The 17518-nt window shown below is 45.0% G+C and overlaps 1 pseudogene; it reads right to left on the bottom strand.

Moving 5' to 3' along the window:
- Window positions 1–1813: 1813 nt before the first annotated feature.
- On the bottom strand, window positions 1814–9275 carry LOC140621418 (mRNA turnover protein 4 homolog pseudogene; annotated as a pseudogene).
- Between the last annotated feature and the right edge of the window lie 8243 nt (window positions 9276–17518).

Genomic DNA, 17518 nt, shown 5'->3' with positions numbered 1-17518 from the left:
TTTATGAACCCACGAAAGAAGAGTCTTCTCGGTACAACTGCTGAGACCACAGAATTGTGAGCTTGAGGTAAAAGGGAAGCAGTGGTGAGCCATGTGTACCCATCTGTTTCTTACCTCATTTTGATCATTTGCAAAGCTTATTTGCTGCTTCAGGAATGAACCCAGATAATCTCCATCCTAAGCAGTGACCCAGTCCTCATTTTCCAATTTTTGGACCTGGACCAGACTTTATCATTTGGCTTTGCATATACTAATGCTACAGGTGACCAATCCATGGCACCTGGCATCCCCTTTACTTGTCTGGGTCCAGCAGCCTGCTTTTTTTTTTTTTTTTTGTGGCCAGCACCTGTACCTTTTTTGGATGTGGGCCTTTGGAATCTTAGGAATGAGATGTGGAGGTATAAGTGCCCCAGCTGCCTATACTGGCCAGCATATTTCATTTTTAAAATATTTTACTTATTTATTTATTTAGAGGGTGTGCACATGTGTGAGTGGGGGGAGGGGGGAGAGGGAGAGGGAGAGAGAATCTCAAGCAGACTCCGTGCTGAGTGTAGAGCCCAACGCAGGGCTTGATCTCACCACCCTGAGATCATGACCTGGGCTGAAATCAAGAAGCAGACGTTTAACTGACTGAGCCACCCAGGCGCCCCTGGCCTGTATACTTCTGAGGAATGTGCTCTATACCATTTCCTTCTGCGTCTCCATGGGGTTAAGATTTACCATGCACTTTGATAGCTGGCTTGTTGGAAGTCTTTCCTTCCATGTATCACTTCCCCTCTGCTTTGGTGCTGTCCTGCACCTCCCCAAAAAACCACATGCTCTCAGTTGTCATCTCAGGATCTTCTTGGCAGGGGAGAGGGGTCCCATTAAGACCAGTGATGATATGGATCAAAGGTTGACACCCTTCCCATAGCTTCTTACACCGAAAGCCCTACTCTTCTTCTCTCTCTAAAAATTCAGTAGAGAGATTGATAAAGAGGAGCAAATTCCCACACCTGTGCTTCTCATACTGTGTTCGATCCCACTCTGGCAGGAAGAATTCAGGCACCCAGCATGTGGCAGAGTTGTCTCTTACTCAGACTGTTAAACCACAGTGAATACAAATCTCTGAGACGAGTTGAAATGTAGGCTCCAGCTGTCACAAAGAATCTCTTCTCTGATATTGGGGTTTCTTATCTGTTTATATCTACCAAATAAGGTAATTTTCTGCTCCTGCAAGAACAGAAAGCCACAGGAATGCAAAAATCTGCAGATGTGATAGTCAATTAACAACTTAGGCACTTTTCAGGCAGTGATTCTCCGATGTTGGTGTGCATTAAGATCACCCGAGGGCTTGGAAAAACATTAAAATACAGTCCTCACCCATAGAGTCTCCCATCCACTTGGTCTGAGTGGGCCCAGAGTTTGCATTTCTAGTAAGTTTCCAGGTGATTGTTACTGTCCAGGGAATATACTTTAAGAACAAGGAATCGATGTTTTTCTCCCCCCTAGCTTAGATGATCATAATTTACAGTCTGTTCCTTTCATGGAATCTTCTGATACGATCTGTACAGTTTTCATGTAATTGTATTATAGCTAGTTGACTGTCAAGGTCTTTTATTGGTGATGAAAGCTATTTAGAGTTTTCTACTTATATAGTTACCCTTGGGCTAGCATATTCAACATTAGCAGTTCTCTTAACCTAGTAAAATATTAATCAACTTCATCTAATTTTTAATTTTTATTTTATTTATTTTATTTTATTTTATTTTATTTTATTTTATTTTTTTATATTTTTTGCTGTGGAATGGTTGTAATATCCTCTCTGGGTTTCAGCAGTGGCTTTACTCTTGTCTTAGTGAAAGCATCCCACCTTCTCGTCATCTCTAAGACTCTTGGCCGTGGTTTAGGAGGGAGGAAGGGGGTAAGGGGGGACGTGGGGTAGGGAGAGGAAAGAGAGAAAGAAAGGAGTAGGGAGGGCAGCCAGGGTTTGCATATTTCTGGGGAAATGCAAACCCTTGTTTCCAGTTGGAGGGTACAGAGGGCCAGGGGAGAGGAGAGCCCTGGCTCTGGTGGCAGCTCCACATCCCCAGACCTCATGAAGGAGCTAGTGCTGGAAGTTGGCCCCAGGTAAACAAAAGAGAATCCTGGGAATCCAAACAAAAGCCCAAAGCTAAGGCCTTTTTTCTAGAAAAAGTCCTCTTTGTCATCCACAGGGAGCCACTCTGCAGTCTGCCCCTCTCACCCTCCCTTGTCTGAATTCACAGCAAAATAAATAGCTAGACAGCTTCTCTCCCAGTGAGGTTGGTGGTCTCACACATCCTGGCCTTGAGTGCCTGTCAGCTGTTGTCTTTCCCTTCTCGTTCTTCTGCAGACTTAATCATGTTCTTGGGCAAGTCATCTCCCATCTGTCTGCTGGAACCTTCTGGACTGTGCATCCCATGTGTTCTTGATGGTTACCTTGAATTCAGTCATCTCACACCCAAAAAGCTTCGGCATGCGAGCCTGCTTTGGGGTCAGCACACGGCCCTCCTTGCACACCTCCTAGTTGGACAGCAGGGTCACCACACCTCTCCTGAGAGCACATCTCTCTGCTGTGGCTCCATGGGGACTGGGGGGACTGCTCCAGGGGCCCCCAGTCCAGGCTCATGGTGAGTGTTACTTGGTTTCCAGCTCTAGTGAAGTCCATTTCCATGTGTTTCGTGAACCACCCATTCACTTCCTCCTTAGTTCGGTTGGTGAAGTGGAGACTGACTTCACCCCTCAACTTCTTGCTGACCTGATGCAGGTTGTCTTTGTAGTCGTTAAATGGGCTTCCACCTAAGGCCACCGTCATCGCTTTGTTTTTGCCAAAGAACATCCAGCTGTGCTTCCAGGCATTCTAGATGCCTTTCAACTGGCTTTCTTCACATTGGCCACGGAGAAGATGAAAAGGTATTTTTGTACATGTCCACACATTTCCGAAGCTCTTCTATCAGGTTCCGTTTCAGTTCTAAGCCTTTCTTGGCAGTTTTGGTTAAGGAAACTTTCTTGTTGTGCTCTGATTTGGGCACAGAACTGCAGGCAGATGCCGTGGAAGGTGATCTGCATCATTTAACTTAATGTTTTTTTAAAAAGATTTTGAAAAAAAAAATAAAAAAAAAATAAAAAAGATTTTGTTTTTAAATAATCTCTACACCCAATATGGGCCTCAGACTGACAACACCAAGATTAAATCATGTGCTCTACCAACTGAGCCAGCCATACGCCCCCTAATTTAATTTAATTTAATTTAATTTAACTTAATTTAATTTTTGTGTTGTTTCCCCCTCCACTTAATTTTATTTATTTATTTTAAATATTTTATTTATTTATTCACGAGAGACACAGAGGAGAGGCAGAGACACAGGCAGAGGGAGAAGCAGACTCCCTCTGGGGAGCCCGATGTGAGACTCAATCCTAGGACCCCAAGATCGCAACCTGAACCAAAGGCAGACGCTCAATCACTGAGCCACCCAAGTGTTCCCCCCTCTATGTTTAATTTTAAACACAGATGAGCAATCTCATTCTTTTCAGTTGTAACAATTAGCACATCCAAATCATATTGCAAATACAGTATAGATTCTGTCAGAAGTTATGAAGTGTCTCTCCTCTTTCAGGACACTTTTTACACACGTAAAGTGACAGGTCTTGAAAGAAAAGTTCTGCTCTCTTCCTTAATTCTGATGCATTTGCACCATATTTGCCAGAATCAAGAAGGTCTTCTGAGGAGTTTCTGGGAAATTCTCTGGGTACTGATGCCAGGAGAGGGTTGAGAGATGAAAAGGGAAAGCTGTCAGCTGGGTGGCCAGCGGTCGGGAGCCAGGAGGATCACCAGCAAAGCCCAACTACATGGTAGAGACCTGGAGGGTCCAGGGTCTGGGCAGGTCAGAGAGGAGGAGTGGGAAAGCAAGGGCAAGGTGGCTTGGAGAGGAGAGGGCTGGTGAGAAAAGAGGCCAGGAGAAGCAAAAAGCAGCCCCTGAGCTGTAAGGAGCAGAGCAAAAGTTGTCTCCATAAACTCTTATCATGAAATACAATACAGTTTTATGATATAAACACTGTGGCATTCAGTGGCTGTGTTGAAGAGCAAGATATGAAAAAGAAATTTAGAGCTTATTTTGTATGAGACATTGTTAGGTGGGTGGGTCAAGTTCATTATCGCTTACACCACATGGGCCATTTTCCTGTAGCCTCTGTTACAGATCTCCTTAGGTTCACTTGTAGTGAAGGAGGAGGAGGGGAGGAGAAGAAAGATAGGGCTTTATCGAGGAATGGTATTTTTTTTTTTAAGATTTTATTTATTTATTCATGAGAGACACAGAGAGGCAGAGACACAGGCTGAGAGAGAAGCAGGCCCAATGTGGGACTGGATCTTGGGACCCTGGGATGATGACCTGAGCCAAAGGCAGATGCTCAAACACTGAGCCACCCAGGCATCCTTATTTATTTATTTGAGAGCGGGGGGTAGGGGGGAAGCCCTCAAAGAGTGTGCATGAATGGAGGAGGCAGTGGTGGGAGGAGCAGAAGAAGAGGGAAAGAGAGATTGCCTCAGCAATCCCAGCACGGAGAACAATGCAGGACTCGGTTCCATGACCCTGAGATCATGATCTGAGCTGAAACCAAGAGCTGAATGCTTAACCGACCGAGCCCCCCAGGTTCTCAGAAATGTAATTTATTTGATGACAAATACACAATAAGTTACGTTTGTTCTTCAAAATTGAATATGCTCACTACATTGTAAATGAACATATTTCATATGGCCCATGGTCTCTACTTCGCTATCCTGCCCGCTGCTTCCTGGCAGGATATTCAATAAACTTCTGCCTTCTTTGCTCTGTCTGGGGAGAATTCTTTTTTTTTTTTTTTTAAGATTTCATTTATTTATTCATGAGAGACACAGAGAGAGAGAGAGAGAGGGGCAGAGACACAGGCAGAGGGAGAAGCAGGCTCCACGCAGGGAGCCTGATGCAGGACTCGACCCCAGGACTCCAGGATCACGCCCTGGGTTGAAGGCAGGTGCTAAACCATTGAGCCACCCAGGGATCCTTGGGCGAATTCTTTGCCTGTGCTGCCGGCTTCCACCAAGTTGTTGGGTCACTCCAAATTTGGTGGCCCCTGTCCAACTGGGGGAACCCCACATTTGGTGACCCATATGGGGAGACTTTGTAGCCATCCCCTAATTTGGTAGGCCCTGCATGGTGAGAGCCTTTGCTGGCCCTGGGTGCTCCCTGTATATTCTCTTGGAAATTTTCAGGACATTTCTTTGGAGGACTGACTTCTCAGGCTCCTTGGGGACCCGCCAACCTCCGACCTCTGGCCAAGGTGCCTCGTTGGTGAAGATCTGAAGCCCCGGGGAACCACCTGGATTGCCCTCACCCAAAAATGTGAGGGATTTCCCATTTTGCCCTGGGGAGGGAACTTTCCCTCCCTCTTCTTTCTCTTTGGGGCCCTTTGGCAGGCTAACCCTAGCACCTCCCAGACAACTGAAGGTCTCTGGTCAGGGTGGCTCCCCATTGTGCTCTGAAGGTCTGTGGGTGAACAGGTTGGGCTGTCCGCACCTGTGAGGGCAAAAGGGTGAATCCGCACATGTTATGGCCTCGGTTGGGACCCTTTCCTGATGCTGGAGAGAGAAAGAGGCCCATGTCCCTTTGCTTCTGTCTTTATCACAGGAGTCTACCTTGTATTAGGGTTTTCTCTCTCCCTCTTTTATGGAGATAAGGTGGCCGAGAGACAGCCTGAGAAAGAATCTCAGCCACGAATTTTGCATTTTATTTTTATTTTGTAAAGATTGTATTTATTTGTTCATGAGAGACACACAGAGAGAGGCAGAGGGAGAAGCAGGCTCCCTGGGTGGGGAGCCTGATGTGGAACTTGATCCCAGAACCCGGGGATCACAACCTCAACCTGAGCCGATGGCAGATGGTCAACCACTGAGCCATCCAGGTGCTCCTGTTTAACCTTTAGAGGAACTGCCAGACTTTTCTGAAGTGGCCGCCTATTTTACAATCTCACCAGCGATAAATGGGGCTTGATTTTTCTGTATCTTTTTGAACACTTATTAGAGGTCTCTTTCATTATAGCATCCTAGCGTGTAGCGTGGAATCTCATTGTGGTGTGAATTTCCTTCCCCTGATGGCTACTGAGTAACTTTTCTTTATTATTTTCTTTTTCTTTTCTTTTTTTTTTTTTTTTTTTAAGATTTATTCATTCATTCATTCAGAGAGAGCGAAGAGAGAGGCAGAGACACAGGCAGAGCGAGAAGCAGGCTCCATGCAGGAAGCCCGATGTGGGAATCGATCCCGGGTCTCCAGGATCACACCCCAGGCAGCAGGCAGCACTAAACCGCTGCGCCACCGGGGCTGCCCCTTCTTTTTCTTTTCTTTTCTGAGTAACTTTTCATGTGCCTCTTGGCCATTTGTGTATCTTCTTTGGAGGAATGTCTATACCGATTCTTTGCCCATTTTTCAGTTGGGTTATTTGACTTTTTATTACCTTTGAGACTCTTGAAAACTCCAGTTCTTCTACCCAACCCAACACCCCCTCCCCCAAGAAAAAAACCCTCAAATTAAGAAAATCTGAAGTTTAGAACTGGACTCTGGGGTCAACTCAGGACAGGATCAACAGGTGACCATGAGGAAGAAGAGGTGCAAGATATCACCCAGAGCTTATTTCCCCGCAGCTCACAGTGACACTGGACTTACCCTCTTTTAATAATTAACTTTTATGTCCAAGGGGCTTTTGTACACTTCCAGGAACCCACCTGAAATTGTTACTTGTTCTGAAGCAGTTAATGATAAAATCTTCACATTCTGCTTTTATTATATGAAAAGATGAGTTTTACAGATTAGAGTTCCCCAAACACTTGAAGAATGAGAAAAACTTAAGCAATTAAGCTCTTCCAAATGAAAACTTGATGGAAATTGTGAGCCACATTATGAGACACTTTTATTTTTATTTTTTAAAAAATATTTTATTTATTCATTCATGAAAGACACAGAGAGAATGGCAGAGACACAGTCAGAGGGAGAAGCAGGCTCCATGCAGGGACCCAGATGCGGGACTCGATCCCGGGACTCCAGGGTCACGTCCTGAGCCAAAGGCAGAAGCTCAACCACTGATCCACCCAGGTGTCCCATGAGACACTTTTAAATGCTTTAAGCATCTTAAAAATCTGATACACATGAATATAAAGATTACCAAATATTTGGTAGGAAATCCTGAAAAAACCTTTTTGGAAAAATACCAAATGTAATGGATCTAAATTTGCTTCCTCATTATCTTTGCTCTTCCTCTTATTCTCTCTTTTGCATTTTGCTTCCCTGGGGTTCTGGAGGCCTTCCCTTTGCCTCCCCGGATCCACTGTCTCCTCAGCTGCCCTGGTCCATGTTCTGGGTGCTTTGGGAGACTCGTTGTATTAAGGTGCATCAACGGAGTCCTTTACCCCTGTCTTTGATTGGGTTTTTGTCAGTGGCAGGCATCGGCCTGAGATCTGAGGGTGGGGGAACAGGGAGGTGGGCTCCTTTCCAGAGGAGTTGCTGTGAGTTGTCTGTGTCCCTCAAGAGGTTGTATACCCTGTCGCTGTCCCCAGCTCTCTGTGGAGAAAGTGATCCTCCCCTTCTCCTTCAGGCCTGACCTAGTCAGCCCCCCATGCTAGCCTCTTGCTACTGTATTTTTCCCCGTTGGTCAACCCTGCCCACCCCTCTATCAATAGTACCTTCACTCCATGCTTCTCAGTCACTCCATTGGAGGGTGCCATCTCTTCCCTGATAGGTCCTTGACTTATAGACTGATCCTTTGCCTGACTTGGAGAGGCAGAGTGATCTTTGCTGACCAGACAGGTGACCAATACAGATTAAGAGTTGAAGGCTCAGAATCAGGGACAGAAGCTGTGGCTATCATCCAGAAGATTCCGTCCAAGGTCAATAGGCTCTTTATGGTTTTTTGACCAGCTTTTGTCCATTACATGAGGATCTCTGGCCAGGTTATTGGCTCTAGCTGATCATTTTTGCTTGGATTTTTTGGTGTGTGTGTCCTTAGTCTTAGAATTTTTTGAAAAACAAGGCTCTTTGAATATCTTATCTTGAAAGTAGGGCCCAAGTGTTTGTGATGCAACCAACATAGCACATTCTGCAATTGCTTTCTCCTGCCTGGAATTTACTGTGATCTGTCATATGACCTATTTACGTATGGTTCTTGTCTACTGTGTTAGAGTTCTGTAGAGAAATGGAACCAAGCAGATTTGTTGTAAGAATTATCTCAGGATTGTGGAGGTGGAGGAGTCCCATGATCTGCTCCCTGCAAGCTGGAGGCCCAGGGTGGGAGTGGGGGGTAGGTTTTAGTCCAAGCACAGAGCAAGACCAATGTCACAGCTCACAATAACTTCTCCCTGGCACTAAGTGGTTACTAAGTAAACAGTTGTTGAGTGAATGAGACTGGCTCATGTCTCACTGAATTTGATGAGAACTTGAAGCCTGGGATGGTGCATGGTCAGTGGGTTCATGGCTAAGCTTAGGACTTAAGCTGGGACTTAAGCTGGGACTTAAACTGGAACTTAAACTGGGACTTAAGCTGGGACTTAAACTGGGACTCAATCCCAGGAGGCTGTATTAGCTATCTATTGCTGCATAACAAATAACCCCACACCTAAAAGCTTCAAACAACATTTATTATGTCATAGTTTCTATGGATGAGGAATTCAGTCCAGCTTAGCTGGTTTCTCTGTTTAAGGCTTCTCAAGGTGTCAGCCAGGGCCAAAGTCAACTGGGGAAGAACCCATTTTTAAGCTCATATAGTTGGAAGAATTTCATTTTTTTAAAGATTTTATTTATTTATTCATGAGAGAGGCAGAGACACAGGCAGAGGGAGAAGCAGACTCCCTGGGGGGAGCCCGATGTGGGACTTGATCCCAGGACCCCGGATCATGACCTGAGCTGAAGGCAGAGGCTCAACCACTGAGCCACCCAGGTACCCCAAGAATTTCATTTCTTTAGGGTCATTGGACTAAGGGCCTCTAGTCTTTGCTGGCTGTTGACTGGAGGCACCCTCAGGTCCTTGCCACCTGGGCCTTTCTACCATGGCTGCATGCTTCTTCAATGTGTATAAGCCATGAAGGCCATAAGGAGAGTCTACTAGTAAAATGGAAAGTACCATCACCTGGAATTTAAATACGGAAGTGGCATCCCATCAACTTTGTCACATTTTGTTGAGTGATGGGTACCATCCATACTCAAGAGGAGGGGATTACTGAAAGGGGTGACTTACCAGGAGATGGGGATCATGGGTGCCCTTCTTAACCTGCCTGTCACAGGTGGGTATGAGCAGACTCTGGAGCCAGGCCACCAAAGTTCAAATCCCGACTTGTCATTTCTTTGCTCTGTGACCTTGGGGAAGTTACTTAGTCTCTTTGTGCTTCAGTTTCAACTTTTGAAAAGATGAGGCAAATAATAGTATCTGCTCCATAGGATTGTTGTGGGAACTAACTAAAAATGTGAAAATGCTTAGCACCAGGCCTGCACACAGAGATTGCTAACTAGGGATTAGCTGTTTTCCTGCTCCACTGGGGCAGGTGTGCAATGGGGTCCCCAAAGGAAGGGGAGTCACAGCTACCCCGTGTTTCCTGTTTTTGTAGCATTGTTCAATCCAACCTTGAGTGTGTTCTTGCCATGATTTTTCCTGCTGGGAGGCTTTACTCCCATTGTGAAGTCTTTTTGGTGTATTTTTAGGCACAAACGGGTGGGGGGGGGAGTTAATCTGGGCTCTTAAAGGGCTAGCCCACTAGTAGGGGACTGTTTCACAAAGACTTCTGATGGGCGTGGACACAAAGGCATTGGTGGGGGGTCTGCTTGGTCTAGACAGGAGCCGTGAGGCAGCCAGGAGACAGATATGAACTTGACTCTGGGAGAAAATTGCAGGGAGTCTCCGTTGCTTGAGGCAGATTTTTTTTTTCTTCCCCTTTTCTTTTTCAGGGAAGTGGCTTGGGTTGAGCATTGTCTGAACTAGAGAATTCAGGATCTAGCTTGCAGAGAAGCCTGTTGCTGAGGAGAGGGTGGCATCAGGTTCCATACAGTGACCTGGGACCTCCTGTTCTCCCTCCTTCCCATTTAAAGCACCAAAAAGAGGTCATACCTGGTCAGGATAAAACAGCAGAGCGTTGGGGCACCTGGGTGGCTCAATGGATTAAGTGTCTGCCTCCGGCTCAGGTCATGATCTCAGGGTCCTGGGATCGAGTCCTGCGTTGGGCTCTGCTGCTCAGCGCGGAGTCTGGTTGGGATTCTCTCTCTCCCTCTGTCCCTCCCACTCATTCTCTCTTTTCTCTCAAATAAAATCTTAAAAAAAAAAAAAGAAGAAAAATCAATAGATCCTTTCACTGCAGTGTCAGTTTCCTGTGGCTGCCTTGGGAAATCACAGCAAACTGAGTGGTTTAAAATGACAGAAATTTATTTTCTCAGTGTCCTAGAGACTAGAAGTCTGAAATCAAGATGTGGCAGGGCTGTGCTCCTTCCAAAGGCTCTGGGGGAGGATCCTTCCCTGCTTCCTCCTCCTTTCTTTTTCCTTTTTTTTTTCTTTCTGATTTTAAGTAGGCTCCCCACCTCACGTGGGGTTTGAACTCATGACCCCGACATCAAGAGTCACATGCTCCTCCAACTGGGCCGGGCATATGTGCCCTGTCTCTTTCCAGTTTCTGATGGTGACTCGCTATCCTTGACATTTCTTGACTTATAGACGCGTTGCTCTAATCTGCTTACAGAGTCGCATGGCTTTTTCCCTGTGTGTGTCTCTGCATCTCTTCTTACAAAGACACCAGGCAGTGTACTAGGGTCTACCCCAATCTAGTGTGACCTCACCTTAAGTTAATTAATTGCATCTGCCAAGACACTATTTTCAAATAAGGCCACATTCTGAGGTTTTGGGAGGACGTGAATTTTGAGGGGACTTTATTCAACCCAGTACAACTGCGCATCATTTGGTATCCATCTTCACTAGTTGTAAATCATGTCTCAGTATGGCTCTGAGGTCCTCTGCAATCTAGAGCCATGGACAACTTATTTTATTCTAATTCTGGGATATATTCTTTTTCTTCTCAATTATTATTATTTTTTAAGATTTTTTTTTTTTAGATTTGAGAGAGAGCGAGCGAGAGTGAGAGTGAGAGAGCATGAGCAGGGGGGAGGGGCAGAGGGAAAAGCAGACTCCCCACTGAGCAGGGAGCCCTACGCGGGACTCTATCCCAGGACCCCCGGGATCGTGACCTGAGCCGAAGGCGGATGCTTCACCAACTGAGCCATCCAGGCACCCTATCACTGTTTTTAATGAAGTACAGTTGACATACAATTTTATATTAGTTTCATGATAAGTGTAGTTGTCACCTGTCAACGTACAATATTATTGACTACATTCCTGGTGCTGTACTTTTCATCCGGATCTACTTATTTTATAACTGGAAGCTTGTACCTCTTAATCCCCTTCACCTATTTCACCCATTCCTCCCCCCTCCCCAATCCCTGTAACCACCAGTTTGTTCTCTGTATTTATGATTCTGTTTCTGTTTTTTGTTTGTTCATTTGTTTTGCTGTTTTGGATTCCACATATAAGTGAAATCATATCGTGTTTGTCTCTCTCTATCTAACTTATTTCATTTAGCAGAATATTGTCTAGGTTTATCCATGTTGTCCCAAATGGCAAGATCTCATTCCTTTTTATAGTTGAGTGATATTCCATTGTGTGTGTGTGTCTACAACTTCTTTTTTTTTTTTTAATTTATGACAGTCACAGAGAGAGAGTGAGAGAGAGGCAGAGACACAGGCAGAGGGAGAAGCAGGCTCCATGCACCGGAGCCCGACGTGGGATTCGATCCCAGGTCTCCAGGATCGTACCCTGGGCCAAAGACAGGCGCTAAACCACTGCGCCACCCAGGGATCCCAACTTCTTTATCCATTCATCTGTTAATGGACACGTAGGTTGCTTCCATAGGTTGATTATTGTAAATAGTGTTGCAATAAACATATGTCTTTGAGAATTAATGTTTTCATTTCCTTTGGGTCAATACCCAGTAGTGAAATTACTGGATCATGTGGTAATTCTATTTTTAATTTTTTGAGGCATTTCTTTACTGTTTTCCACAGTGGCTGCACCATTTTACTTTCCTATTAACAGTGCAAGGGTTTCCTTTCCTCCATATTTTCACCAACCCTTGCTATTTCTTGTCTTTTTGATACTAGCCATTCTGATGGGTACGAGGTGATATCTTACTGCGGCTTTGATTTGCATTTCCCTGATGATAAGTGCTCTTGAGCATCTTTTCATGCACCTGTCAGCCATTTGTTTGTCTTCTCTGGAAAATTGCCTTTTCAGGTCTCCTGCCCAATTTTTTTTTTCCTGCCCAATTTTATTTTTCATATTACTTTATTATTTTTTTAATCTGTGAGTTTTTTAAAACAATTTTTATTTATTTATTCATGAGAGACACAGAGAGAGAGAGAGGCAGAGACACAGGCAGAGGGAGAAGCAGGCCTCTTGAGGGGAGCCCGATGTGGGACTTGATCCCAGGACTCTGGCACCATGCCTTGAGCCAAAGGCAGACACTCAACCACTGAGCCACCCAGGCGTCCCCCTCTGCCCAGTTTTAATCAGATTGCTTGTTTGGCTGATGCTGAGTTGTATAAATTATTTCTATATTTTTGGTATTAGCCCTCTAGGGTTTATTCTTGATTAGGACAAAACAATGGGATAAAGTGAGCCTGTCCTGAGTAAGCAGCCAACAGTGAGTTGTGAGATATAGCATCTATAATCCTGCCTCCTCTGAGCATTTGAAATAGCTTTGAAAAATTATTTATTTTTTGAGAGAGAGAGAGAGAGGTGTGTGGGGGGAGCAAAGGGTGAGGGAGAGAGAGAATCTCAAGCATGCTCCACACCCAGCATGGACCCCACGCAAGGCTTGAACTCATGACCTGAAATCATGATCTAAGCCAAAATCAAGAGTCCAACTCTTAACTCACTGAGCCACCCAGGTGCTCCTAAAATAGTTTTATAGACACCCACCAGGTTAGGGTTGGAAGACTCCTTAGATATTATTGCATCCACCTCAAATTGCAACCTAGTTCAGTCCTGACTGTCACCTTCGTACTAGAAGGAGACCATCACTTTCTTAGGCAGCTTCTTCTGTCTTAGACCAAAGGGATGGACACACATATTTTCCTTCCGAGAGCCAAGGTCGGCCTCCTTGAGCCCTGTTGTACTGTTGTGCGCTCTCATTAGCCCTCCGTGAGATGGCCGAGGAAAGGTCAGCCCCCATCATATCTCAGCTTCCTTTATTTTTTTTAAAGATTTATTTATTTATTTATTTTATGATAGGGATCCCTGGGTGGCGCAGCGGTTTGGCGCCTGCCTTTGGCCCAGGGCGCAATCCTGGAGACCCGAGATCGAATCCCACGTCGGGCTCCCGGTGCATGGAGCCTGCTTCTCCCTCTGCCTGTGTCTCTGCCCCTCTCTCTCTCTCTCTCTCTGTGTGACTATCATAAATTAAAAAAAAAAAAATTAAAAAAAAAATATTTTATGATAGAGAGAGAGAGAGAGAGAGAGAGAGGCAGAGACACAGGAGGAGGGAGAAGCAGGCTCCATGGTGGGAGCCTGATGCGGGACTCGATCCCGGGACTCCAGGATCGTGCCCTGGGCCAAAGGCAGGCGCTAAACCGCTGAGCCACCCAGGGATCCCCTCAGCTACCTTTAAAAACATTCCCCATCCTGCCACCCTTTTCACAATGTCTGGCAGGTTTTCATGGTGGTACCAGGACTGAAATGTGGATTTCTCTATGTGATCTGACACAGGCCCTGGACCCTTAGGGTTTCCTCTTCCTTTATTTTTTTTTCTTTCAAATTTTTACTTTGAAATAATTTAAAATTGATAGAGAAGTTGTGAGAATCCTACAAAGAACTCCTTTATGTCTTTAACCCAGATGCACCGGTTGGCACTTGGTGTTTCTCTAGAAAAAAGGATGGGCCAATGTCAAGCTCTTGGAGGGCTCAGCAGGTGGTCCTCGTGGCCTGCATGGTGGGATTCGGAGAATGCAGGTACAGGTCACCTAGCTTTCTAGACAGGTTGCACATTGCTACCACAGGCTGAGTTTGACATAAAATACCCTGTCCAGCTCATTTTCAATTCTTGCCTTCTTTGTGTCACTCAGCTGTGAGAAACCTCAATTTATTTATTTTTATTTTTTTATTTTATTTTATTTTATTTTATTTTTTTAATATATTTTTAAAAATTTTTATTTATTTATGATAGTCACAGAGAGAGAGAGAGAGGCAGAGAGACACAGGCAGAGGGAGAAGCAGGCTCCATGCACCGGGAGCCCGATGTGGGATTCGATCCCGGGTCTCCAGGATCGCGCCCTGGGCCAAAGGCAGGCGCCAAACCGTTGCGCCACCCAGGGATCCTCCGAGAAACCTCAATTTAATGAACAACCCCTGGTAAGGATATGTTGTTATCTTTAGCCCACCAGTGCTTGTCAAATTCTTATTGAATGTTTCATCTAACATGCTCATTACTCATTCCAGTTTTGTCTTATCTACAGATTTGAAAGGAATGGCTTCCGGAACTTGTGTTTGTGGATTCGTTATGCTGTGAAGTCATTAACTATTTGCTTTTTTGGCCACAATTCCTTCTTTTTCTTTCTTTTCTAAAAAAGATTTTTATTTTATTTTATTTGTTTAATTAAAAATATCTTATTTATTTGTTCATGAGAGACAGAGAGAGAGAGAGAGAGAGAGAGAGAGAGGCAGAGACATAGGCAGGGAGCCTGACATAGGATTTGATCCCAGGACCCCGGGATCACAACCTGTGCTGAAGGCAGATGCTCAACCACTGAACCACACAGGTGCCCCAGATTCTTATTTATTTTAAAGAGAGAGAGCAAGCAAGTGGGGAGAGGGGCAAGCCGACTCTGCACTGACGTGGAGCCCCATATGAGGTTCGGTCCCACCACTCTGAGATCATGACCTGAGCCAAAATCAAGAGTCCGATGCTTAATCGACTGAGCCAACTGGCCACAATTCCTTCTAATTATATTATTGCCTAGGCTATATCTCCTCTTCTTTTCCACATATTTATCACTAAATCATTGTTACGTTCCTTGACTGGCATCTGTATTTATGGGTCTTCTTCCAAACAAGGATCTTATCGTCAAATGTTGAAAAATGATCTGCTATACTCTCTGGGAAAATGCACTGCATGTGTTAGCATACAAATGCTCTGAAAAGTCTTACAATAATAACTTGTTCAAACTAATTTTGTGTAACTGAGTGCTTCCTCAGTTCCTTGATATTCAATCCCTTTTTCATGGTCACCCTTTTGAGGAACCCTAGTGTTATGGGAAGCACAGTGAAGCAGAAGCTGGTCTGTAAGATTTCACTAATTCCCTGTAGAAGTCACCCTGCCCATAGAAAGAAATGAGGCCATGTTGATGGGTTCAAAACTATCCATTCGGTAATTAATCCTAGATATTACCTTTTTTTTTTTTTTTTTCCTGGTGAATCAGACGTAATCCTAATGGTTAGAATCTTGCTTTTCCCTGTCTTTGGGAAAATATGGTAATTCTTTGTCTGTATCTGCTGTGTTGGCATCTTCTCATTCAGTGTGATTTCCCCAATCTCCCTGACCAAGAGATCAGTCACGTAGTAAGTTCTGTTAGCCTGGGAGGCGGTGCCCAAGTCCAGACCCTGGAGGGGTCTCTGGATAACTCTTCCTGGTAACTCACATTTCTCAGCTCAGTGCCATGGACACAGTAGACTCTTTTTTTTTTTTTTAATTTTTATTTATTTATGATAGTCACAGAGAGAGAGAGAGAGAGAGAGGCAGAGACATAGGCAGAGGGAGAAGCAGGCTCCATGCACCGGGAGCCCGATGTGGGATTCGATCCCGGGTCTCCAGGATCGCGCCCTGGGCCAAAGGCAGGCGCCAAACCGCTGCGCCACCCAGGGATCCCTCTTTTTTTTTTTTTTAATTTTTATTTATTTATGATAGTCACAGAGAGAGAGAGAGAGAGAGAGAGAGAGGCAGAGACATAGGCAGAGGGAGAAGCAGGCTCCATGCACCGGGAGCCTGATGTGGGATTCGATCCTGGGTCTCCAGAATCGCGCCCTGGGCCAAAGGCAGGCGCCAAACCGCTGCGCCACCCAGGGATCCCGACACAGTAGACTCTTAATACATGGCCTTCCTTCTAGGCCTGTGTAAGACTTTCAGAGATGGGAACTTGCTGAACATTCCCAACGATGACTGTAAACATCAGTAAGTTGTGTGGGTGCATCCAGGCCACAAGTTATTTTTCCTGACCTTCTGCACTAGTCTGTTCCAGCTGCCATAGCCCAGGCCCACAGACTGGGCAGCTCCAATAGCAGACACTTACTTCTCATAATTCTGGAGGTGGGAGGTCTGAGATTAAAGGGTCCACAGTGTTGGTTTCTCCCAAGGCTTCTCTCCTTGGCTAACAGATGACCATTTTGTGGCCGTGTCTTCACATGGCCTTTCCTTTATATGCACACATCCGTGGTACGTCCTTTTCTTACAAGGACATCAGGCATATTGGATTGGGGCCTACCCATGTGAGATCATTTTTAACTTAGTCACGGCTTTAAAAATTCCACCTCCATGGGGCGCCTGGATGGCTCAGTGGTTGAGGCTCTGCCTTCAGCTCAGGTTGTGATCCCAGGGACTCCCAGGGGAGTCCCACATTGGGCTCCCCATAGGGAGCCTGCTTCTCCCTCTGCCTGTGTCTCTGCCTTTCTCTCTGTGTCTCTCATGAATAAATAAATAAAATCTTTAAAAAAATAAAGACCTTATCTCCAAATACAGTAACATTCTGAGATACTGGGGGTTAGGACTCTAACATAGGGATTTTGGGGTGGACACAATTCAGGTTATAACACTCTATGAATCTCCCCGCCCCATTTTATTCCTCTCTTGAGTCATTTGTATTTGAATCAGAATTCTGTACCTCTGGAATCCTTATCCTGCTTGAATCACTAATCCCTGATCTTGAAATCATCCTTCTTTCTCTAAACAGCTGTCTGCTTTCCTGATGCCTTGAGTATATGCCCACTTGCCCTGTGTCCCATCTTTTCCTGCTGTCAACTTCGACATAACATGTGATGTGTGGTGAGTCCTGGAGCTGCCCTGTGCCTCAGCCATGTCATCTGAAAATACAGGGAGTAAAATGGTGCCACAGCACACAGGGGTGGGACATGGGGGGTGTGGGGGTATGAGAGGATGTAGAGCAGTGCCAGGCACCAAAGTGAGTCCTTAACATATGTTAGAGATTCCTATACTTCTTACATTATTATTTTTATCATGAACAGTCATTGTCATTGTTATGTCCTAGTAAAAGTTCAGGCCATGGAACATATTATGAGACATAAAATCTAGCCCCAAAGCATCATTTCAATGATCTTGTGAATATAGTTTGTCACCACTTAACTGATAAATTCAAGGTTGTTAGTCTTCATTTCAATAAGAAAACACCTTAAAAAT

The sequence above is a fragment of the Canis lupus genome, chromosome 30 (assembly GCF_048164855.1).
Source record: "Canis lupus baileyi chromosome 30, mCanLup2.hap1, whole genome shotgun sequence".
NCBI classification, from domain to species: Eukaryota; Metazoa; Chordata; class Mammalia; order Carnivora; family Canidae; genus Canis; species Canis lupus.
This window is presented reverse-complemented; position numbering and strand designations above follow the sequence as displayed.